Source organism: Bos javanicus, chromosome 16 (genome assembly GCF_032452875.1).
Source record: "Bos javanicus breed banteng chromosome 16, ARS-OSU_banteng_1.0, whole genome shotgun sequence".
Classification (NCBI taxonomy): Eukaryota; Metazoa; Chordata; class Mammalia; order Artiodactyla; family Bovidae; genus Bos; species Bos javanicus.
In genome coordinates, this window is record NC_083883.1 from 12,572,377 (window position 1) to 12,598,350 (window position 25,974).

Here is a 25,974-nt window from a genome sequence, read left to right on the forward strand (position 1 = left end):
GAGCTTTAAGCCAACTTTTTCACTTTCCTCTTTCACTTTCATCAAGAGGCTTTGTAGTTCCTCTTTACTTTCTGCCATAAGGGTGGTGTCATCTGCATATCTGAGGTTATTGATATTTCTTCCAGCAATCTTTATTCCAGCTTGTGCTTCTTCCAGCCCAGCATTTCTCATCATGTACTCTGCATAGAAGTTAAATAAGCAGGGTGACAATATACAGCCTTGACGAACTCCTTTTCCTTTTTTTTTTTCCACAGGCCAGGCCAAGTCTTTATTTGAGTTTGGGCATGATGCGGATGAAGAGGATCATGCTGATGTAGATGAAGCAGACGACTATGAGCATGGCCCAGAGCAGCCAGTTGACCGACTTCTGTGTGTGCTGCTCCAGCCGCTCGGATTCCGTCTTCAGCTTTTCCAGGTTCTGGTCGGCCATCTTGAGTGGTGTGACAGGGTCTGGTTGTCCTTCTTGATGACACTCTGGGCAGCCAGTGTGTTGGTCTTGAGGCTCCGGGCCAGGCCGAGCATCTCCTCTGCCAGCTTCTCCTGGAGGTTCTGGTGTCGCTGCAGGACAAGGTCTAGCTTGGCTGCTGACTGCTTCTCATCCCTTGGTGTGGGCCCTGACACCCCAGTTCTCTTCCTCACATCCAGTTCGGGCTCTTCACTAGCGTCTGTGCCTAGCAGCTCACTCCGCATCTCACTGGTGTACCGAGCCCATGACTGTAGGTGCACTGTCTTCGTAGCGGGTACCCGTTCCCTGGCTGTAGTTGGTACTCGGCCAGGGGCCAGGAATTGGTTGGCTAGTGCCTTCTCTGAGGAGGAGGTCAGTTTCTCTGCCTGCAGCATTCCCTTCGGAAAATCTACCTTCCGAGAATATTCATTGAGCACCTCGGAAGCCGGTTTGCTGGAAGGGGAGAAGAGGAAAAGGAAAGCCTACTGTGCCCAGTTGAGGGGAGGTTCTTAGCGGGAACTTGGTCTCCAGTAGGAGACTCAATTTTGAACCACTTGTGGCTGCTTGCACTCACCTTGCCTGTGCTTTCAGGGCCTGCAGCATGTCCTCGAGAGCTCCCACGTACTGGGGACAAAAAGTGGGGGGTGTTAGCCCAGTCCTTCCCCCAACCCCTACATCCTGCTTAGAGAGATCAGAGCCAACAAGGGGTGAGGCTGAACTCCTTCTCCTATTTGGAAGCAGTCTGTTGTTCCATGTCCAGTTCTAACTGTTGTTTCCTGACCTGCATACAGGTTTCTCAAGAGGCAGGTCAGGTGGTCTGGTATTCCCATCTCTTTCAGAATTTTCCACAGTTTATTGTGATGCATACAGTCAAAGGCTTTGGCATAGTCAATAAAGCAGAAATAGATGCTTTTCTGGAACTCTCTTGCTTTTTCCATGATCCAGCAGATGTTGGCAATTTGATCTCTGGTTCCTCTTTCTTTTCTAAAACCAGCTTGACCATCAGGAAGTTCACAGTTCATGTACTGCTGAAGCCTAGCTTGGAGAATTTTGAGCATTACTTTACTAGCATGTGAGATGAGTGCAATTGTGCAGTAGTTTGAGCATTCCTTGGCATTGCCTTTCTTTGGGATTGGAATGAAAACTGACCTTTTCCAGTCCTGTGGCCACTGCTGAGTTTTCCAAATTTGCTGGCATATTGAGTACAGCACTTTCACAGCATCATCTTTTAGGATTTGAAATAGCTCAACTGGAATTCCATCACCTCTACTAGCTTTCTTCATAGTGATGCTTTCTAAGGCCCACTTGACTTAACATTCCAGGATGTCTGGCTCGAGGTCAGTGATCACACCATCGTGATTATCTTTTTTGTACAGTTCTTCTGTTTATTCTTGCCACCTCTTCTTAATATCTTCTGCTTCTGTTAGGTCCATACCATTTCTGTCCTTTATCGAGCCCATCTTTGCATGAAATGTTCCCTTGGTATCTCTAATTTTCTTGGAGAAATCTCTAGTCTTTCCCATTCTGTTGTTTTCCTCTATTTCTTTGCACTGATGGCTGAGGAAGGCTTTCTTATCTCTTCTTGCTATTTTTTGGAACTCTGCATTCAGATGCTTATATCTTTCCTTTTCTCCTTTGCTTTTCACTTCTCTTCTTTTCACAGCTATTTGTAAGGCCTCCTCAGACAGCCATTTTGCTTTTTTTGCATTTCTTTTCCATGGGGATGGTCTTGATCCCTGTCTCCTGTACAATGTCACGAACCTCATTCCATAGTTCATCAGGCACTCTATCTATCAGATCTAGGCCCTTAAATCTATTTCTCACTTCCACTGTATAATCATAAGGGATTTGATTTAGGTCATACCTGAATGGTCTAGTGATTTTCTCTACTTTCCTCAATTTAAGTATCTAAAAATCTACAGTTTCTATATGCTTATACTTACCCACTGGTGCCTTCAATGGGTTTTGTTTCTGTTTTTTAAAAATGTATTTTGTTGATAGATATAATTGCTATCTTTCAGGGGCTTAGTCAAAATAAACTACTTCACTATTGCTAAAACTTGACTTCAAAATGAGTTTCCAAATAAATAAATATGTTGTTCAGTTCAGTTCACTTCAGTCACTTAGTCGTGTCTGACTCTTTGCAACTCCATGGGCTGCAGCACACCAGGCCTTCCTGTCCATCACCAACTCCCAAAGTTTACTCAAACTCATGTCCATTGACTCGGTGATGCCATCCAACCATCTCATCCTCTGTCGTCCCCTTCTCCTTCTGCCTTCAATCTTTCCCAGCATCAGGGTCTTTTCTAATGAATCAGTTCTTCACATCAGGTGGCCAAAGTATTGGAATTTCAGCTTCAGCATCAGTCCTTCCAATGGATATTCAGGACTGATTTCCTTTAGGATGGACTGGTTGGATCTCCTTGCAATTCAAGGAACTCTCAAGAGTCTTCTCCAGCACCACAGTTCAAAAGCATCAGTTCTTCGGTGCTCAACTTTCTTTATGGTCCAACTCTCACATCCATACATGACTACTGGAAAAACCATAACTTTGACTAGATGGACCTTTGTTGGCAAAGTAATGTCTCTGCTTTTTAATATGCTGTCTATATTGGACATAACTTTTCTTCCAAGGAGCAAGCGCCTTTTAATTTCATATGTTGTATTGTACACAAAGGAAGAACAAAATTTGGGAAATGATCAGATAAACATTTACAAATATGTTTTCCTTTCTCTTTGGCCTCCTCTTGTTTTTCCTTTTTCAGGAGATTCATGTTTAATTCTCATTTTTATGCATGTCTGAGCCTTTTGAGATGCTTTTTCCCTCTTGTATTCCCAACCTTTGCTTGGCACGTTTTCTAATTATTGAACTCTGTACACTAAATATGATCGTGAATTTACTTGTTTATATACCCTGTGGACTAAATAAAGAGGTAAATTGAGGTAAGTTTTAATTACCAGAAACATTTTATTTGGGAATAGCAGAAGAATGGTAACTGGGGAAACACATGCTGTGCAAATTACAGGCGAGTCTTTTGAGGGTTTGAAGTGGTCTGTGTGGATGGACAGGGAGTGGAAAGGGGGACATCCAGCCAGAGTCCAAGCAGTACATTCAGGGGTCTGAGAATGGGAAGGGACTACTAGGAGGTGTTCACTGGTCAGGAGATGAGTCTTGTCTTCTGTAAATCAAGCATTTACAAGAAATCAAGAGGCTCTCAGTTCTTGACTTCTCTTCTTTTGAGGGCGCCTGTGTGAAGTTGGGCGTTTCTTGTCCTCTGGCTCCATTTAGATTGAAATCCTTTCCCAAACCCCCCTTTTTAAAAACGTTTTATTTTGGGGTATAGTTGATTAACAATGTTGTGATAGTTTCAGGTGGACAGAAAAGAGACTCAGCCATATATATACATGTATCTGTTTTCCCCCAAACTACCCACTCATCCAGGCTGCCACATGACATCAAGTAGGGCTTTCTGTGCTGTACAGAAGGACCTTGATGATAATCCATTTTAGTTTTTATTTAGTTAATTTTTTAACTTTCTATTTTACATTAGAGTATAGCCAGTAACAATGTTGTGATAGTTTCAGGTGGATGGCAAAGGGACTCAGCCACACCTATACATGTATTCGTTCTTCCGCATACTCCCCTCCCATCCAGGCTGCCAAATGACATTGAGTACTGTCCCTGTGCGGTACAGTAGGACCTTTCCACAAACCCTTTTGACTTGATAGGGCCGTTAGGGCTTTACCCTGGATTTTGTCTACGTCATTATTTTGCACATAGTTGGCATTTAAGACATATATGTATTGATTGATTGGAGAAGGAAATGGCAACCCACTCCAGTGTCCTTGCCAGGAGAATCCCAGGGACAGAGGAGCCTGGTGGGCTGCAGTCTATGAGGTCACACAGAGCTGGACATGACTGAAGCGACTTAGCAGGAGCAGCAGCAGTACTGATTGATGGATAAGTGAATGGAAAAATTAAGCAGAAGAGAAATATTTTAAATAAAAATTTGAAACAGGGGTATGTGAAACTTCCACTTTTAGGAAGGTCTTTATTTTTATTTTTTTTAATTAAAGTGTAGTTTGTGTACAATGTTTAGTTAATTTCTGCTGTGTAGAAAAAGTGTTCCATTTATACATATATATACTTTTTCAGATTCTTTTCCAATATAGGTTATTACAAGGTATGTGAATATGGCTCACTGTGTTATACAGTAGGACCTTGTTGGTTATCTATTTTCTATATGATAGTATGTATATTTTAATCCCCAAACTTCTAATTTATTCCTTCCCTTCATTTCCCCTTTGGTAACTATTAGTTTGTCTTCTGTGTCTGTGAGTCTGTTTCTTTTGTGTAAATAAATTCATGTGTATCTTTTTTTTTTTTTTTTTTTTTTACAGATTCCACATATAAGTGATATCATGTGACATGTGTTTTTCTCTGACTTACTTCACTTAGTATGATAAACTGTTTGGGTTTCTCTTAACCTATAACTCAGGACAGAACTCTGGGAAAATATTAATGCATTCCATTTAAGTGGGTGACAGTGGTTTTATGTCACAGGGGTCACATTTTAATGTATTAATGAAAGCTCATTTTACCAAGTAAGATAATGTGAACCAGCTTATACAGGAAATTCTACTAAGGAGCTGTGTGAATACCATTGTGATATTTATAAGGACCTGAAACACCTCTGACGATTTGTTTCTCAACCAGAAGGGTCTAACTTTAACCTCCTCTCTCCAGGATGCTTCACTGTACCTACTTCCATAAAACATTTTGTGAAAGGAGTGACAATGTCCATCTGGCTCATTTTGTATCCCCCACATCTAATACTCTACATGGCAAGTAGTGGTGTGTTCAATAAATATTTGTTGAGTTAACAACATATAAACACAGAGATTTTTTTTCTCCAGTAAACATTGGCCCCATCACTGGTGAAAGCAGTGTTCACGAGGTAACTTTTAGAAAATTATAACTCCTAAATGACATTTAACTGAAGTTATACTATTAAATACATATTATTTTTGCTTATATTAATATTTTTAAAAGGTAATAAAAGTTGTTTCATGATGGTACCTAAGATTATTTAGATTTTGGTGTGGTCCCTGGAGACAATACAGGATAGATATTTACAGAGTGATGGTGATTTTCAAGGATACTTCTGCTCCTGTACTGAGCAAGCAGAAAGCTCTTTTGAAAGTCAGTAAGACTTGGGTAATTCTTGCCCCACGGCTCCTGGTGGCTCTACATGGTCAGGAATTCTCTTCCTGTACATATCTGCATAGTGTTTATTGTCTCTGAGTCTTAGCTACAAACCATGTGATTCTAGAAGATGTGCTTTTAATCATCTCACTGAAGTCATAAGACTTTTCAGGAAAACTTAGATTCCATTTTGAAGAAATATAATTTGAAACAAAGCTAGAGTAAAAAACCCACATCAGCTTGGAAATGATAAGCAGGTAATCCAGTCTGAAGACCTTGTAGGTAAATTTGAAAGCCTGTGTTCATTTTGCAGGATTTCACATCTTTTTGATGAAAGGAGATATGGCAACATGATGATTTTCTAATCTACTTAACATCCATTGATTGGTGAACATCTTGGTTTTTAAGTATCTTATATCATGGAGTAACAGATTAGTGTCACTTCAAAATTACTGTCACTTCTCCTTTCTTTGTTATAAATTAGAAACAGATTCTATTTCATATTCCCACCATCATATATTCTTAGTAAAGTATCTTCTAAGAGCAATGCTGCAGTGCTATTTTAAGGCAGGTATATAAAAGTAAATAAAGAACATCATTTCAGTAGGTAAAGCTGAAAATGGGAAATACAGAGATATTTGCCAAAGAACAAACATTTAGTAGAAAAATTTTTTTCCTATTTTCTGGTTGTGCTAGGGATATTAGGAAAACGGAGGAAATTTGCAAAAGATCTTGAGGAAATATACCTTGTTGATCTGTTAAGTAAATATAAATTTTAAAATGAAAATATATATATCCCAAAGTATAAATTTTACTTTGCAAAGATATATGATTTGAGCGGCAAATGGCGCTAGAGCAGCGAGCAGCCGAGAAGAGATACCCAAGTCCAAAATCAGGAGTGGCGGCCGTGAGTGGACATCCCACGTCCAAGGTAAGGTACAGTGGCTGCACTTTGCTGGAGCAGCCGTGAAGAGATACCCCACGTCCAAGGTAAGAGAAATCCCAGTAAGACAGTAGGTGCTGAGAGGGGGCATCAGAGGGCAGATAGACTGAAACCACAATCATAGACAACTAGCCAATCTGATCACATGGACCACAGCAATGTCTAACTCAAAGAAACTAAGCCATGCTGTGTAGGGCCACCCAAGATGGACAGGTCACAGTGGACAGGTCTGACAAAATGTGGTCCATTGGAGAAGGCAATGGCAAACCACTTCAGTATTCTTCCCTTGAGAACTCCATGAACAGTATGAAAAGGCAAAAAGATAGGACACTGAAAGATGAACTCTCCAGGTCAGTAGGTGCCCAATATGCTACTGGAGATCAGTGGAGAAGTAACTCCAGAAAGAATGAAGGGATGGAGCCAAAGCAAAAACAACACCAAGTTGTGGGTGTGACTGGTGATAGAAGCAAGGTCAGATGCTATAAAGAGCAATATTGCATAGGAACCTGGAATGTCAGGTCCATGAATCAAGGCAAATTGGAAATGGTCAAAGGAGATGGCAAGAGTGAACATCGACATTCTAGGAATCAGCAAAATAAAATGGACTGGAATGGGTGAATTTAACTCAGATGACCATTATATCTACTACTGTGGGCAGGAATCACTTAGAAGAAATTGAGTAGCCATCATAGTCAACAAAAGAGTCCAAAATGCAGTACTTGGATGCAATCTGAAAAATGACAGAATGATCTCTGTCCATTTCCAAGGCAAACCATTCAATATCACAGTAATCCAAGTCTATGCCCTGATCACTAACGCTGAAGAAGCTGAAGTTGAACGGTTCTATGAAGACCTACAAGACATTTTAGAACTAGCACCCAAAAAAGATGTCCTTTTCATTATAGGGGACTGGAATGCAAAAGTAGGAAGTCAAGAAACACCTGGAGTAACAGGCAAATTTGGCCTTGGAGTACAGAATGAAGCAGGGCAAAGGCTAATAGAGTTTTTCCAAGAGAATGCACTGATCATAGCAAAGACTCTCTTTCAACAACACAAGAGAAGACTCTACACATGGACATCACCAGATGGCCAACACTGAAATCAGATTGATTATATTTTTTGCAGCCAAAGATAGATAAGCTCTATACAGTCAGCAAAAACAAGACCGGGAGCTGGCTATGGCTCAGATCGTGAAATCCTTATTGGAAAATTCAGACTTAAATTGAAGAAAGTGGGGAAAACCACTAGTCCATTCAGGTATGACCTAAATCAAATCCCTTATGATTATACAGTGGAAGTGAGAAATAGATTTAAGGGACTAGATCTGATAGACAAAGTGCCTGATGAACTATTGACAGAGGTTCGTGACATTGTACAGGATACAGGGAGCAAGATCATCCACCAAAAAAAAAAAAAGCAAAATGTCTGTCTGGAGAGGCCTAACAAATAGCTGTGAAAAGAAGAGAAGCAAAAAGCAAAGGAGAAAAAGGAAAGATATACCCATTTGAATGCAGAGTGTCAAAGAAGAGCAAGGATAGATAAGAAAGCCTTCCTCAGTGATCAGTGCAAAGAAATAGAGGAAACAAATAGAATGGGAAAGACTAGAGATTGCGTCAAGAAGATTAGTGATACCAAGGGAATATTTCATGCAAAGATGGGCTCAATAAAGGACGGAAATGGCATGGACCTAACAGAAGCGGAAGATATTAAGAAGAGGTGGCAAGAATACACAGAAGAACTACAAAAAAGACCTTCACGACCAAGATAATCACGATGGTGTGATCACTCACCTAGAGTCAGACATCCTGGAATGTGAAGTCAAATGGGTCTTAGGAAGCATCACTATGAACAAAGCTAGTGGAGGTGATGGAACTCCAGTTGAGCTCTTTCAAATCCTAAAAGATGATGGTGTGAAAGTGCTGCACTCAGTATGCCAACGAATTTGGAAAACTCACAGAGGCCACAGGACTGGGAAAGGTCAGTTTTCATTCCAATCCCAAAGAAAGGCAATGCCAAAGAATGTTCAAACTACCGCACAATTGCACTCATCTCACACACTAGCAAAGTAATGCTCAAGATTCTTCAAGCCAGGCTTCAGCAATATGTGAACTGAACTTCCAGATGTTCAAGCTGGTTTTAGAAAAGGCAGAGGAACCAGAGATCAAATTGCCAACATCTGCTGGATCATGGTAAAAGCAAGAGAGTTCCAGAAAAATATCTTCTCTGCTTTATTGACTATGCCAAGCCTTTGACTGTGTGGATCACAGTAAACTGTGGAAAATTCTGAAAGAGATGGGAGTACCAGACCACATGACTTGCCTCTTGAGAAAGCTATACGCAGGTCAGGAAGCAACAGTTAGAACTGGACATGGAACAACAGACTGCTTCCAAATAGGAAAAGGAGTACGTCAAGGCTGTATATTGTCACCCTGTTCATTTAACTTCTATGCAAAGTACATCATGAGAAACACTGGGCTAGAAGAAGCACAAGCTGGAATCAAGATTGCCAGGAGAAATATCAATAACCTCAGATATGCAGATGACACCACCCTTATGGCAGAAAGTGAAGAGGAACTAAAAAGCCTCTTGATGAAAGTGAAAATGTTGGCTTAAAGCTCAACATTCAGAAAATGAAGATCATGGCATCTGGTCCCATCACTTCATGGCAAATAAATGGGGAAACAGTGGAAACAGTGGCTGACTATTTTTTCGGGCTCCAAAATCACTGCAGATGGTGATTGCAGCCATGAAATTAAAAGATGCTTACTCCTTGGAAGGAAAGTTATGACCAACCTAGACAGCATATTAAAAAGCAGAGATGTTACTTTGCCAACAAAGGTCCATTAGTTAAGGCTATGGTTTTTCCAGTAATCATGTATGGATGTGAGAGTTGGACTGTGAAGAAATCAGAGCGCTGAAGAATTGATTCTTTTGAAGTGTGATGTTGGAGAAGACTCTTGAGAGTCCCTTGGACTGCAAGGAGATCCAACCAGTCGAATCTAAAGGAAATCAGTCCTGAATATTCATTGGAAGGACTGATGCTGAAGCTAAAGCTCTGATACTTTGGCCACCTGATGAGAAGAACTGACTCATTTGAAAAGACCCTGATGCTGGGAAAAATTTAAGGCAGGAGGAGAAGGGGATGGCATAGGAAGAGATGGCTTGATGGCATCACCGACTCAACAGACATGAGTTTGGGTGAACTCTGGGAGTTGGTGATGGACAGGGAGGCCTGGCGTGCTGCAGTTCGTGGGCTTGCAAAGACTTGGACATGACTGAGTGACTAAACTGAACTAAACTGAAGCAGATCATTAAAATTTTGTTCAATTTCTCCATATATTCCTTTGTTATCACTCTATTTTCAATCAAGTTATGAGAACAGTTTTTTTTTTTTTATAATAATCCAACTCTGATTGTGATTTTGTTGTTGTTTTTCAGGGGCCTAAGCTGGGTTACCTATGGTAAACCTGTTCCCAAGCAGACATGTGGCACATGATAGTTTTAGAAGGGAAAATTTAATGCTGGGAATTGGGAGAGGAGATGTTTCAATATAATCTAATTTAATTTTGACCAGAAAGATCATTTCCAGCAACTTTGGTTTAAGAACTATAGCTTGTATTTTAGTTAGGCCAGAGATTTGTTGCTGGTGTTTTACCCAGAGGAAGATTTGCAGAGGATTAGTGAGGTCATGGGCTTCCCAGGTGGCACAGTGGTAAACAAACTGCCTACCCATGTAGGAGACGCAAGAGATGTGGGTTCAATCCCTGGGTGGGGAAGGTCTCCTGGAGTAGGAAATGGTAACCCACTCCAGCATTCTTGCCTGGGAAATCCCAGACTACAGTCCATGTGGTTAAGGAGAGGCAGACACAGCTGAGCACACATGCAGAGTGAGGTTGTAGGAGTTTTAGTTTTTACTTTATTGCATAGACTACATAGGCCTGAGATAAAAGAAAGGCTTGCCACTGGACTTTGCAGGGACTTTTTTTTAGCTTTTTTTTTTTTAAGTGAAATTTTGTTCATCATAACAGTATTATTGTCACAAATCAAATAGGAATCTCCCAGGAGCCCTTTCTTTGTTCTTTGATTCAGAATATTACTCTATTTTAAGCTTATAGGGAAAATGTGACTTCAGTGTCCCAATGTTCCAATATCTGACCATATAGTTCTTCCTGAGGCAGATAAATGTTAGGATCAGATTTGTATCGGGTTCCATATTATTGGGTTTTGGGGTTTGTTTGTTTTTTTTCACTTTATTCTCTGACTTTGGAAGGACAGCTGCCAAGGTTGGTTTGAGACTTTTTATGACTTTTCTCACTCACTGATTCAACTATTTTAGCATTGACTTTTGTCCTTCTCCAGGGAATAGAGATGCTACTAGTGACAGAGAAAGAAATTGAACATCAAGGAGCAAGAGAAGGAAACTAGAGAGAAGCAATATCAGTGAATTTTAAGGCAAAAGAGAATGGAAATTGCCACTGGGTATTTTCACATAGAATCAGGTTATAAAAGTAGATTTTAAAAGTTTTATTGTTTTATTTTATTTTTTTGGTCTGGAAGCATAAAAACAACTAGAGATGGAGGGTCACAAAATCTTACTTGAAAGAGTTCTGATAATCTTGTTAGGCTGAGTTTAAATTGTTGTAGAATGTCCTTTTCTTTTTACTTATTCTATTTGTAGATACATTTCTTAGTTCTTTTCTGAGCATCTGTGTTTCACCTGAAAGCCCAAACCAGATAACTGAACAGATGGCCAATTCTTTTATTGCTAAAACATTAGTCCTTCTCCCATACCTCTCCAAATATGTATGTCCAAATTTAGGTCTATTCACATAAAAGAACCATGCTTATAAAGTGATCATCATGAGTCTTGTGAGCATCATTTATTTTTATCATGACAGTTATCACTATTTGGTATAGTCTTATTTGTTTATCATTTGTGTCCTCCCATTAGATGGTAAAGCTTTTAAAAATATAGATTGATTTATTTGGCTGCACTGGGTCTTAGCTGTGGCATGTAGGATGCCTGAACATTCTAGTTTCCTGAACATGGGTCAGCCCCAGGCCTCCTGCATTGGGAGTGCAAAGTCTTAGCCACTGGACCACCAGGGAAATCCTGATTTGTAGGGAAGGGTACCATAAAGTAGAGAGCTGTGCAAAAAGAGAGCTCTGAAGATTGCAAAAGGTCCCCCTCAAATCTTCAGTTGCATACTTACCAGTACTGACATTATAATCTACATAGGAAATACAATGGATTCTACAAAAATTATTAGAACTAATATGTCAGTTTAGCAAATTTACAGATTAACATACAAGATCAACACACAAGCATCAAGTGTATTCCTATATACTAGCAACAACTAGAAACTGATACATATAATGAAAAAAAAATCATCATACCCCATTATACCCCAAATGGGATTTATGCTAGGCATGCAAAGCCAATTCAATATTCATCAGTTAATATATATGACACCAAAAGAACACATGAATAAGCAAAAATCAAGAAGTGGAACTACATCGAACTAAAGCATTTCTGCATGGCAAAGGAAACAATTATCAGAATGAAAAAAGAAAACAACCTACATAATCGAACAGTAAAGAATCTGCCTGCAATGCAGGAGACCTGGGTTTGATCCTGGGTTGGGAAGACCCCTAGAAAAGGGAATGACTATCCACTCCAGTATTCTTGCCTGGAGAATACCATGGACAGAGGACAGTCTGCCTGAAAGACTACAGTCCACGGTTGCAACCTGACTAAGCACCTAACACACACACACATAATGAGAGAAGATATTTGAAAACAATGTATCTATTAAGGGTTTAATACATAAAATATATAAGGAACTCATACAACTCAATAGCAATCCATGAATTGATAACCTGATTATAAAATGGGCAAATGACCTCAATAGATATTTTTGCAGAGAATACATACAAATAGCCAAATGGGTACATGAAAAGGTGCTCAATATTACTAGTTATCAGAGAAATGCAAATCAAAACCATGGTGAGATATCTCTTTATATCTGTTAGGATGGGTATTGTCCAAAAGATAAGGTAACAAGGATTGGAAAGCATTTGAAGAAAACAGAACCCTTGCATATTTCCCAGGTAGCTCAGCTGGTAAAGAATCCACCTGCAATTCAAGAGACCCCAGCTTGATTCCTGGGTTGGGGAGATCCCCTGGAGAAGGAATAGGGTACCCAATCCAGTATTCTTAGGCTTCCCTGGTGGTCAGATGGTAAAGAATCCTCCTGCAATATGGGAGACCTGGGTTCGATCCCCTGGTTGGGAAAATCCCCTGGAAGAAGGCATGCCTACCCACTCCAGCATTATTGCCTTGAGAATCCCCATGGCCAGAAGAGGCTGGCGAACTACAGTCTGAGAGGTCACAAAGAGTCAGACATGACTGAGTGACTAAGCACATACCATTAATAAGAACATAAATTTCTCTCGGCATTATGGAAAACAGTATGGATACTCCTCAAAAAATTAAAAATAGAACTGCATGATATAGCAATCCCATGTAAAGATAAATGGATTTTTAAAACTTGAACAGTTCAGTTCAGTTGCTCAGTCGTGTCCGACTCTTTGCGACCCCATGAATCACAGCACGCCAGGCCTCCCTGTCCATCACCAACTCCCGGAGTTCACTCAGACTCATGTCCATCGAGTCGGTGATGCCATCCAGCCATCTCATCCTCTGTCGTCCCCTTCTCCTCCTGCCCCCAATCCCTCCCAGCATCAGAGTCTTTTCCAATGAGTCAACTCTTCGCATGAGGTGGCCAAAGTACTGGAGCTTCAGCTTTAGCATCATTCCTTCCAAAGAAATCCCAGGGCTGCTCTCCTTCAGAATGGACTGGTTGGATCTCCTTGCAGTCCAAGGGACTCTCAAGAGTCTTCTCCAACACCACACTTCAAAAGCATCAATTCTTTGGCACTCAGCCTTCTTCACAGTCCAACTCTCACATCCATACATGACCACAGGAAAAACCATAGCCTTGACTAGACGGACCTTTGTTGGCAAAGTAATGTCTCTGCTTTTCAATATGCTATCTAGGTTGGTCATAACTTTCCTTCCAAGGAGTAAGCGTCTTTTAATTTCCTGGCTGCAGTCACCATCTGCAGTGATTTTGGAGCCCAGAAAAATAAAGTCTGACACTGTTTCCACTGTTTCCCCATCTATTTCCCATGAAGTGATGGGACCGGATGCCATGATCTTCATTTTCTGAATGTTGAGCTTTAAGCCAACTTTGTCACTCTCCACTTTCACTTTCATCAAGAGGCTTTTGAGTTCCTCTTCACTTTCTGCCATAAGGGTGGTGTCATATGCATATCTGAGGTTATTAATATTTCTCCCAACAATCTTGATTCCAGCTTGTGCATCTTCCAGCCCAGCGTTTCTCATGATGTACTCTGCATAGAAGTTAAATAAGCAGGGTGACAGTATACAGCCTTGACGTACTCCTTTTCCTATTTGGAAGCAGTCTGTTGTTCCATGTCCAGTTCTAACTGTTACTTCCTGCCCTGCATACAGGTTTCTCAAGAGGCAGGTCATGTGGTCTGGTATTCCCATCTCTTTCAGAATTTTCCACAGTTTATTGTGATCCACACAGTCAAAGGCTTGGCATAGTCAATAAAGCAGAGAAAATGTTTTTCTGGAACTCTCTTGCTTTTTCCATGATCCAGCAGATGTTGGCAATTTGATCTCTGGTTCCTCTGCCTTTTCTGAAACCAGCTTGAACATCAGGAAGTTCACAGTTCACGTATTGTTGAAGCCTGGCTTGGAGAATTTTGAGCATTACTTTATTAGCATGTGAGATGAGTGCAATTGTGCGATAGTTTGAGCATTCTTTGGCATTGCCTTTCTTTGGGATTGAAATGAAAAGTGACCTTTTCCAGTCCTGTGGCCACTGCTGAGTTTTCCAAATTTTCTGGCATATTGAGTGTAGCACTTTCACAGCATCATCTTTCAGGATTTGAAATAGCTCAACTGGAATTCCATCACCTCCACTAGCTTTGTTTGTAGTGATGCTTTTTAAGGCCCACTTGACTTCACATTCCAGAATGTCTGGCTCTAGGTGAGTGATCACACCATCGTTATTGTCTTGGTCATGAAGATCTTTTTTGTACAGTTCTTCTGTGTATTCCTGCCACCTCTTCTTAATATCTTCTGCTTCTGTCAAGTCCATACCATTTCTTTCCTTTATCGAGCTCGTCTTTACATGAAATGTTCCCTTGGTATCTCTAATTTTCTTGAAGAGATCTCTAGTCTTTCCCATTCTGTTGAAATATTATTATTCAGCCATTAAAAAGGAGGAAATGTCACCATTTGCAACAACATAGAATGGATCTAGAGGACATTTATGCTAAGTGAACTAAGCTAGATACAGAAAGACAATCACTACGTCATCTCATTTATATGTGAAAGAGAAAAAAGTGAAGCCTCTAGCACCAGAGAGAAGAATTCAAATTGCGAGGGGTAGAGGATGAGGAAAATGGAGAGGTGTTGATCCAAAAGTTCACTGTCAAGGGAACGAAAAGACGAGCCACAGATTGGGAGAAAATATTTGTGAAACACATATCCGATAAAGGACTGCTACACAAAATATACAAAGAATACTTAAAAGTCAACAGTAAGAAAATTAATCCAATTAAAAAATGGGCAAAAGATCTTCTTACCAAAGAAGATATACAGATGTAAAATTAGCATAGGAAAAGACACTCCACATCTTATATTACTAGAGAATTTCAAATTAAAGTAACAGTGAAATAACATGGCTCACATATCAGAACAGAGAAAAACCAGAACACTGACAACACCAAATGCTGGTGAGGATATGAAAAAACTCTTGGGACTCGCCAAGGCAGTTCAGTGGTTAAGACTGCACGTCCAATGCAGGGGGCATGCACTTGATCCCTGATCTTAGCACTAAGATCCCACATGCCACAGTATGCAGTCAAGAAATTAAAAAAAAAAAAATTTTTTTTTTAAAGAGAGAAACTCTCATTCATTGCTAATAGGAATGCAAAATGGTACAACCATTTTGGGAGAAGTTTGGCAGTTTCTTACAAAAGTAAACATTCTTAGAGTCAGTCCGTTCAGTCACTCAGTCATGTCTGAATCTTTGCGACCCCAAGAACTGCAGCACACCAGGCTTCCCTGTTCATCAGCAACACCCAGAGGTTACTCAAATTCATGTCCATCGAGTCGGTGATGCCATCCAACCATGTCATCCTCTGTCATTGCCTTCTCCTGCCTTCAATCTTTCCCAGCATCAGGGTTTTTCCAATGAGTCAGTTCTTCACATCAGGTGGCCAAAGTATTGGAGATTCAGCTTCAGCATCAGTCCTTCCAATGAATATTCACGTCTAATTTCCTTTAGGTTTGACTGGTTGGATCTCCTTGCACCCCAAGGGACTCTCAAGAGTCTTCTCCAACACCACAGTTTAAAAGCATCAATTCTTCAGTGTTCAGCTTTCTTTATAGTGCAACTCTCACGTCCATACATGACTACTGGAAAAACCATAGCTTTGACTAGACGGACCTTTGTGGGTAAAGTAATGTCTCTGTTTTTTAATATGCTGTCTAGGTTGGTCATAGCTTTTCTTCCAAGGACCAAGGGTCTTTTAACTTCATGGCTGCAATCACCATCTGCAGTGATTTTGGAGCTCCCCAAAATAAAGTCTCTCACTGTTTCCATTGTTTTCCCATCTATTTGCCTTGAAGTGATGGGGCCAGATGCCATGATCTTAGTTTTCTGAATGTTGAGTTTTAAGCTAATGTTTTCACTCTTCTCTTCACTTTCATCAAGACGCTCTTTAGTTCTTCACTTTCTCCCATAAGGGTGGTGTCATATGCATATCTGAGGTTATTGATATTTCTCCCAGCAATCTTGATTCCAGCTTGTGCTTCATCCAGCCTGGGGTTTTGTATGACGTATTCTGCATATAAATTAAATGAGCAGGGTGACAATATACAGCCTTGACGTACTCCTTTTCCTATTTGGAACCAGTCTGTTGTTCCACGTTCAGTTCTAACTGTTACTTCTTGACCTGCATATAGATTTCTCAGGAAGCAGGTAAGGTGGTCTGGTATTCCCATCTCTTTATGGATTTTCCACAGTTTGCTGTGATCTACACAGTCAAAGGCTTTGGTGTAGTCAGTAAAGCAGAAGTAGATGTTTTTCTGGAGCTCTCTCATTTTTTTGATGATCCAATGGATGTTGGCAACTTGATCTCTGGTTCCTCTGCCTTTTCTATATCCAGCTTGAACGTATGGAATTTCACAGTTCATGTACTGTTGAAGCCTGGCTTGAAGAATTTTGAGCATTACTTTGCTAGTGTGTGAGATGAGTGCAATTGTGCAGTACTTTGAACATTCTTTGGCATTGCCTTTTTTGGAGATTGGAATGAAAACTTTCCTAGTCCTGTGGCCACTGCTGAGTTTTCCAAATTTGTTGGCATATTGAGTGCAGCACTTTCACAGCATCATCTTTTAGGATTTGAAATAGCTTAACTGGAATTCCATGACCTTCACTAGCTTGAAGATGGCATAGTATAAGGACATGTGCTCGTCTTCTCCTGTGATAACTCCAAAATTACAACTTACTGAACAACCATCAATAGGAGTATGTTGGAGCCCACCAAAAAAAGATACCCCACATCCAAAGGCAAAGGAGAAGCCCCAGCAAGATGGCAGGAGGGGTGAAATCACATTTAGAATCAAATCCCATACCCACCAGAGAGGCTCGGAGGGCTCAAACAAACCTTATGCACACCAGGACCCAGGGACCTCCCAGAGACTGAGCCAGAACTGTGTCTGAGTGCCTCCTGAGGAGGTATGGGTCAGCAATGGACTGCTGCAGGGCCAGGGGCTCTGGGTGCAGCAGACCTGAGTATGACATAAGCCCTCTTGGAGGAGATCACCATTAACCCCACCATAGAACTGCCAGAACTTACACAGGACTGGGGAAACAGACTCTGTGAGGACACGAACAAAACCTTGTGTACACCAGGACCCAGGAGGAAGGAGCAGTGATCCTCAAGAGACTGACCCAGACTTACCCATGAATATCCAGGAGTCTCTGGCAGAGGCATGGGTCGGCAATGGCCTGCTGCAGGACTGGGGGCATTGAGTGTAGCAATGCCTACACAGGACCTTTTAAAGGAGGTCACCATTACCTTCATTACCTCCACCGTAGTTTGGCCTCAGTTCTAACAACAGGGAGGGAACACAGCCCCACCCTTCAACAGAAAATTGGATTAAAGATTTCCTGAGCATGGATTAAAGATTTACTGCCCATCAGAACAAGACCCAGTTTGCCCCACAGTCAGTCTCTCCCATCAGGAAGCTCCATAAGCCTCTTATCTTTCTCCATCAGAGAGAGCAAACAGACTGAAAACCACAATCACGGAAAACTAACCAATCTGGTCACATGGACCACAGCCTTATCTAACTCAATGAAACTCATGAGCCATGTAGGAGCACCCAAGGTCATGGTGGAGAGCTCTGACAAAATGTTGTTCACTGGAGAAGGGAATGGAAAACCACTTCAGTATTCTTGCCTTGAGAAGCCCATGATCAGTATTCTTACAGTACAATCCAGCAATCATGCTCTCTGATATTTAATCTGTCAATGACAAATTGGCACTTGCCAAGGGCATTTGCCATCTGTCTCTGTGGGGATTGAATTGTGTGCTGCTGCTGCAACTGTTGACTTTGATAAGGCCTGAAGGAAGTTCCAAAGAATAGCAAGAAGAGATAAGAAAGCCTTCCTCAGCGATCAATGCAAAGAAATACAGGAAAACAACAAAATGAGAAAGACTAGAGATCTCTTCAAGAAAATTAGAGATACCAAGGGAACATTTCATGCAAAGATGGGCTCGATAAAGGACAGAAATGATATGGACCTAACAGAAGCAGTAGATTTTAAGAAGAGGTGGCAGGAATACAAAGAAGAACTGTACAAAAAAGATCTTCACAACCAAGACAATAACGATGGTGTGATCACTCACCTAGAGCCAGACATTCTGGAATGTGAAGTCAAGTGGGCCTTAGAAAGCATCACTACGAACAAAGCTAGTGGAGGTGATGGAATTCCAGTTGAGCTATTTCAAATCCTAAAAGATGATGCTGTGAAAGTGCTGCCTTCAATAAGCCAGCAGATTTGGAAAACTCAGCAGTGGCCATAGGACTAGAAAAGGTCACTTTTCATCCCAATCCCAAAGAAAGGCAATGCCAAAGAATGCTCAAACTACCACACAATTGCACTCATCTCACATGCTAGTAAAGTAATGCTCAAAATTCTCCAAGCCAGGCTTCAGCAATATGTGAACTGTGAACTTCCAGATGTTCAAGCTGGTTTTAGAAAAGGCAGAGGAACCAGAGATCAAGTTGCCAACATCTGCTGGATCATCAAAAAAGCAAGAGAGTTCCATAAAAACATCTATTTCTGTTTTATTGACTATGCCAAAGCCTTTAACTGTGTGGATCACAATAAACTGTGGAAAATTCTGAAAGAGATGGGAATACCAGACCACCTGACCTGCCTCTTGAGAGACCTGTATGCAGGGCAGGAAACAACAGTTAGAACTGGACATGGAACAACAGACTGGTCCCAAATAGGAAAAGGAGTACGTCAAGGCTGTATATTGACACCTTGCTTATTTAACTTCTATGCAGAGTACATCATGAGAAACGCTGGGCTGGAAGATGCACAAGCTGGAATCAAGATTGTTGGGAGAAATATCAATAACCTCAGATATGCAGATGACACCACCCTTATGGCAGAAAGTGAAGAGGAACTCAAAAGCCTCTTGATGAAGGTGAAAGAGGAGAGTGACAAAGTTGGCTTAAAGCTCAACATTCAGAAAATGAAGATCATGGCATCTGGTCCCATCACTTCATGGAAAATAGATGGGGAAACAGTGGAAACAGTGTCAGACTTTATTTTTCTGGGCTCCAAAATCACTGCAGATGGTGATTGCAGCCATGAAAGTAAAAGATGCTTACTCCTTGGAAGGAAAGTTATGACCAACCTAGATAGCATATTGAAAAGCAGAGACATTATTTTGCCAACAAAGGTCTGTCTAGTCAAGGCTATGGTTTTTCCAGTGGTCATGTATGGATGTGTGAGTTGGACTGTGAAGAAAGCTGAGCTTCAAAGAATTGATGCTTTTGAAGTGTGGTGTTGGAGAAGACTCTTGAGAGTCCCTTGGACTTCAAGGAGATCCAACCAGTCCATTCTGAAGAAGATCAGCCCTGGGATTTCTTTGAAAGGAATGATGCTAAAGCTGAAACTCCAGTACTTTGGCCACCTCATGCGAAGAGTTGACTCATTGGAAGAGCCTGATGCTGGGAGGGATTGAGGGCAGGAGGAGAAGGGGACGACAGAGGATGAGATGGCTGGATGGCATCACTGACTCAATGGATGTGAGTCTGAGTGAACTCTGGGAGCTGGTGATGTACAGGGAGGCCTGGCATGCTGGGATTCATGAGTCACAAGGAGTCGGACACGACTGAGTGACTGAACTGAAGGAAGTTCAGGGTGGAGAATGAAGTACTCTGTGCTCCAAGCAAACTGATGAAACAGGTTTTTAGGTAGTTAGATGTTTTCAGAAACTGATTTCATGATCCCAATCCTTACATATGTTCATATCTAGAAAAGCACTGAATCCCTTCATGGCGACATCAGCTCCCAGCAGACTAGCAGAAAGCTTTTGTTAAATAAGTGCTTGAGTGCATGAACTCCCCCTTCACCAAAATCACATGTATTGACCTTCCCCCACTACCTCTTCGGAGCAGTTTCTCAGAGCTATCTGAGGTGCTGTTTCCCAGGCTGCAGTCCTCATTCTACCCCAAATAAAGCTTAACTCACAACTCTCATGCTGTGCAACTTATTTAGTCAACAACCAACAAAATCTGAAGACATGTCTACACAAAAACCTGCAGGGATGTTTATGGCAACTTTATTCATAATGTCAAAATTTGGAAACAACTTACTAAGTGAGTGGATAAATAAACAGTGGTACATCCAGAAAATGGAATATGATTCAGGACTAAAAAGAAATGAGCTGTCAAGCCATGAAAAGATATGGAGGACATTTAAATGCATGTTACTAAGTGAAAAGCCAATCTGAAAAGGCTACATACTGTATGATTCCAACTACATGAAGTTCTGGAAAAGGCAAAACTATAGACAGTAAAAAGGCCAGTGTTTTCCAGGGGTTAGTGGGAAAGGAGGGATAAATAGGACAAACACAGGAGGATTTTAGGGTAGTGACATTTTCTGCACGACACTACTCTGGTGTCACTGCATATTTGCTGAGACCCATAGAGCATACATCCATCACCAAGAGAGAACTCTGAACTAACCTATGGACTGTGGATGATAATGGAGGCTCATCAGTTGTAACAAACATACCCCCTTTGGTGGCGGATGTTGAGTGGGTGAGGGTATGGGGCCAAGGGGTGTACGGGGACTCCTTGTACTTCCTGCTCATTTTTACTGTGAACCTACAATTGCTCTTTTAAATAGTCTATTTTTTTTAAAAAAATCAAAAATCATGAAATACTGAACAAATTCCAAAAAATAGAATGACTTGTACACTTAAAACACAAAACATTGCTGAGGGGAATTAAAGAAGACCTAAGTAAATGGAAAGATATACCACATGATAATGCGTAATATTCAATAGTTAAGATTTCAGTTCTCCCAAATTAATACTCCATTGCAGTCAACCAAAATCTCAGCACACTTTTTGTAGATATTGATAAACTAGCTCCAGAATTCATATACGCAAAGAACCCATATTAGCCAAAAGTTAACTTTTAGAAAGAATAAACATAGAGGATTAACATTTTATGATCTCAAGATTCCTTATAAAGCTACAATAAATCAAGATAGTACACACAAATAAATTAATGAAACAGCATTTAAAATCCAAAAACAGATTCACCCATACATAGACAACTGAATCTTGACAAAGTGTAAAGGAAATTAAGTGGACAAAAACAGTTTTGTTTTTTTTTAATAGTGCTGGAACAATTGGATATCTAACAAAAAATATATATATACAATCCATACCTCACCAAATATAAAATTAACTCAAAGTGGATCACAAACCTAAGTTTAACATTCAAAGCTATAAAACTTCTAGCAGAAAACAGGAGAAAGCTCCTGTGGTCTTGGCTTAGGCAAATCTTTCTTATATACACAAAAGCACAATTCCTGAAAGAATAATGTTGCAGCAGCTATGGAAAACAGTATGGAGAGTCCTCAAAATTTTAAAATAAAACTTCTATATGATGCAGCAATATTACCTCTGGGTATATGTCCAAAGGAATCAAAATCAAGACCTCAAAAGAGATATCTGCATTTCCACGTTTTGGCAACATTATTCATAATAAACAAGATATGGAAATAATCTAAATGTCTGTCAACAGATGAAGAAATAAAGAATTTGTAGTATATATAGTTAGTTAGCTAGTGTTAGTCACTTAGTTGTGTCCAACTCTTTGTGACCCCATGGACTGTAGTCCCCCAGGATCTTCTGTCCATAAGATTTCCCAGGTAAGAATACTGGAGTGGGTAGCCATTCTCTCCTTCAGGGGATCTTCCTGACCCAGGAATCAAACCCTGGTCTTTCACATTGCAGGCAGATTCTTTACCATCAGAGTTACCAGGGAAGACCTTATTATTTAGACTTTAAAAAGTCACCTGCCATTGGTGACAACATGGATGAACCTAAAGGACATCATGCCAAGTGAAATAAGCCAGTCACAAAAGGACAAATACTGAATGATCCCATTTATATGAGATATCTAAAATAGTCAAATGTCCAGAAACAGAGAATACAATAGTGGTTTCCAGGGGCTCAGAGGAGGGGGAAATAGGGAGTTGTTATTCAATGAGTATAACATTTCAGTTATGCTAGATGAACAATTTGTAGGATCTGCTATACAACACATGCCTGTACTTAAGAATACTACATTGTACACTTCAAAATTTGTAAAAAGGGTGGATCACATGTTAAGTGTTCTTAGCACAAACAAAACAAAGGAACACAAGGAAATTCCTGGAGATACAAGATATGACTATTACCTTGATTGTGGTGATGGTATGACAAATGTTTGCATGTGTTCAAACTTATCAAATTGTAAAAATTTAATATGTGCAACTCTTTATATACCACAATAAAGATTTAAAACAAAAACAAGCTGATAAATTCAATTTAGTCAAAGTTACAAACTTCGGCTCTTTGAAAGACACATTTAAGACAATGAAAACCAGGAAAAACTATTTGCAAATCATGTCTAACAAAATATTTATACCCAGAGTACCTAAAAGACCTCTTAAAACTCAGTAATAAGAAAACAACCTAATTTTCTTTAACAGGCAAAAGATTTGAACAGACACTTCAATGGCGAATATATGTGAATGGCTATTAGCACATAAAAAGATATTCAGTATTACTAGTCATTAAGGAAATGCCAGATAGAATTGGTGGCCCAGATGTTAAAGAATCCACCTGCAGTGCAGAAGACCTGGGTTTGATCCCTGTGTTGGGAAGATCCCCTGGAGGAGGGCATGGCAACTCACTCCAGTAATCTTGGCCTGGAGAATCCCCAGAGACAGAGGAGCCTGGTGGGCTGCAGTCAGTGGGGTCACAGAGTCGGACACAACTGAACAGCTAAGCACAGCACAGATAGAACCACAATGAGATATCACTGCACACCAATTAATGACTAGATTTTTTTTTACAAGACTAACAATAACATGTATTGGCAAGGATACGGAGGAAATGAAGCTCTCTTACAGTGCTGGTGGGAATGTAAAATGATACAACCACTTTGGAAAACAACTCCGCAGTTTCTTTAAAAATTAAGTATATCCATACTACATGATCTTGTCTGTTCACTTCTAGGTATTTACCCAAGAAAAATGAAAGCATATGCCCTTATAAAAGCAGGTATAGAAATAGGTTCACAACCACTTTAGTTTCTTTTTTTTTTTTTTTCCACTGTAGTTTCAATAGGCAAAAACTGGAAACAACACACATGCCCATCAACATGTAATTGGGTAAGTAAAGTGTGGCATATCCATACAATAAAGCAAAAAGAAAGAAAGAGAGAGAGAGAGAAAGTAGGTAGGGAGGAGGAAGGAAAGAAGGAGGGAGAAAGAAAGAAATGAACTGAAACATTGATACACACAACAACATGGATGACTATCAAAGTAATTACTGGGAGCAAAAGAAGCCAGCTGAAAAGTACATGACATATATGATTCCACGTATGTGAAATCCTAGAAAATACACACTAATTTGAGGTGACAGCAGATCTGGGAAGGAAAGAAAAAAGGGACATAAAGGACACTGGAAACATTTTGGGGTGGCGAGTTTGTTCATTACCTGAATTGTGGTGGTGATTTGACAGGTATGTAAGTATGTCAAAATGTCTCTAGATACGTGCCATTTATTATATGTCAATTTTGTCCCAAACTAGTTGCAAAAAAATTAAAGATTAAAGCCCCCCAAAAGTCATCTTGGTCACGCTGCCCTTCTGGGCCTCCCACTTATATTGGTAGCTGCTGCTGCTGCTGCTAAGTCGCTTCAGTCGTGTCCGACTCTGTGCGACCCCATAGACGGCAGCCCACCAGGCTTCCCATCCCTGGGATTCTCCAGGCAAGCACACTGGAGTGGGTTGCCATTTCCTTCTCCAATGCATGAAAGTGAAAAGTGAAAGTGAAGTCGCTCAGTCATGTCCGACTCTTAGCGACCCCATGGACTGCAGCCTACCAGGCTCCTCCGTCCATGGGATTTTCCAGGCAAAAGTACTGGAGTAGGGTGCCATTGCCTTCTCCAATATTGGTAGCAGTGACTGCCAACAGGCTTAAAAGCCTCCAGCCTGTCAGGTAGCATGTGAGATGCTGCTATTTAAGCCCATCACTGGCCATCTCTGCTCTCGACAAGGCTTCCCTGACACTCCTTTCTGCCACCGCTAGCTTTTATTCACAGCTCTGCCACAGGGCTCATCACTCTGAACTGCAATTATCTTCCTATATGCCAAAGTTCATTGAGAACAATATAATGCCTTATTCATCTTTATCTCTGCAGGAACAAGCATGGTGCCTGGTTGAGGAATGAGTCTCTAAATCAGAGAACAAACTGGTAGAATCTTTGTGGAGTTTCCCTTCTTCAACTGATTACATTCTGGTTGGAGAATTTATGATTCTTGGAAAATGTCTTTTTTGTCTTGGCCTCATGTAAAACAAACTGTGCCAAAAATAAACTCGAACGCTGAAGGAGAAGCTAAATCAGAATGTAAGGGGTTATATTTAAAGCTCAGACTCCAGCGATCTTTCATAGTCCCTCTACTCAAAATTTAAAAAAAAAAAAAAAAAAATTAACTTTTGGCTCTGTTGATACCACGGTGTTCAAAACACAGCAAGGTTTGAAAAGCCATATTTGACACCAGGTTACTAAACAGTCTTTCTTCTTCTTGTGTAAATAGGCCTTAAGTGGGTGCCATTTTACCTCGGTGAAAACAAAGAGCAGGCAATTTTTTCAGTCGGAAAATTGCTAAGAGATATGGTTGAGCTGTGTGAGCTGAAGGGCACAGAACTGACAGGCCTCACAGCAGTTGGTAAGTAATGAAAACAAGAACCAAAGTAGAATGTCCAAAGAGAGCAGGGAAAGGCTCTTAGCTTATAAAAGGGGAGGAGTGATTTGCCTTGGAATCTGAAAGTGCATTTGCCGTGTTAGTGCCGTATCAATTCAGTTCAGTTTGATAAATGCTTCTCCAAGAGTCAGGTTCACCCTCTATAAACGGGCAAAGAACGTTTTCATAGCACTAGCCATAACGGTAAGCAGTTTGAACACGGAAAGACCATCTTCCAAAAAGATTGTCGTATTCTTATTTTGTATGATACATACTCTATCATTTTCAAGGTGATCTTACAGGCTTTACTTCAAGTGATATTCACCCCAAAGTCACAGAGAAAACAAGGCTGGTATGAGCACCTCCATGTTAGACAAGGAGAGGCTGAGGTTCGTGCCCAAAGTTACACTGTAAATGAGTGATTAAGCCTGAACTTGAGACAGATCTGACTGTTACATCTGTAACCCTTCCACTGTCTTCTTTATTCTTGTTGACCTTCGAGAAAGGTAAGGATGTCATCATCTCTCACTCTGAAAATTAAGAAGTTCCCCACCTAATATCCTTCAGCTTTCTGCAACATCTCCCATTATTCTTTTCCACCAGATTCTGTTTTGTTTGTTTGTTTGTTTTGACTGCTTACATGGCATATGAGATCTTGGTTCCCAGACCAGATATCAAATCTGTGCACCTGCCATCCTCCACTGGGAGCGTGGAATTTT

General features: G+C 40.6%; 1 pseudogene; it reads right to left on the reverse strand.

Annotated features, from left to right (window-relative positions):
• Positions 1-218: 218 nt before the first annotated feature.
• Positions 219-1,198, reverse strand: LOC133227558 (vesicle transport protein USE1-like; annotated as a pseudogene).
• Between the last annotated feature and the right edge of the window lie 24,776 nt (positions 1,199-25,974).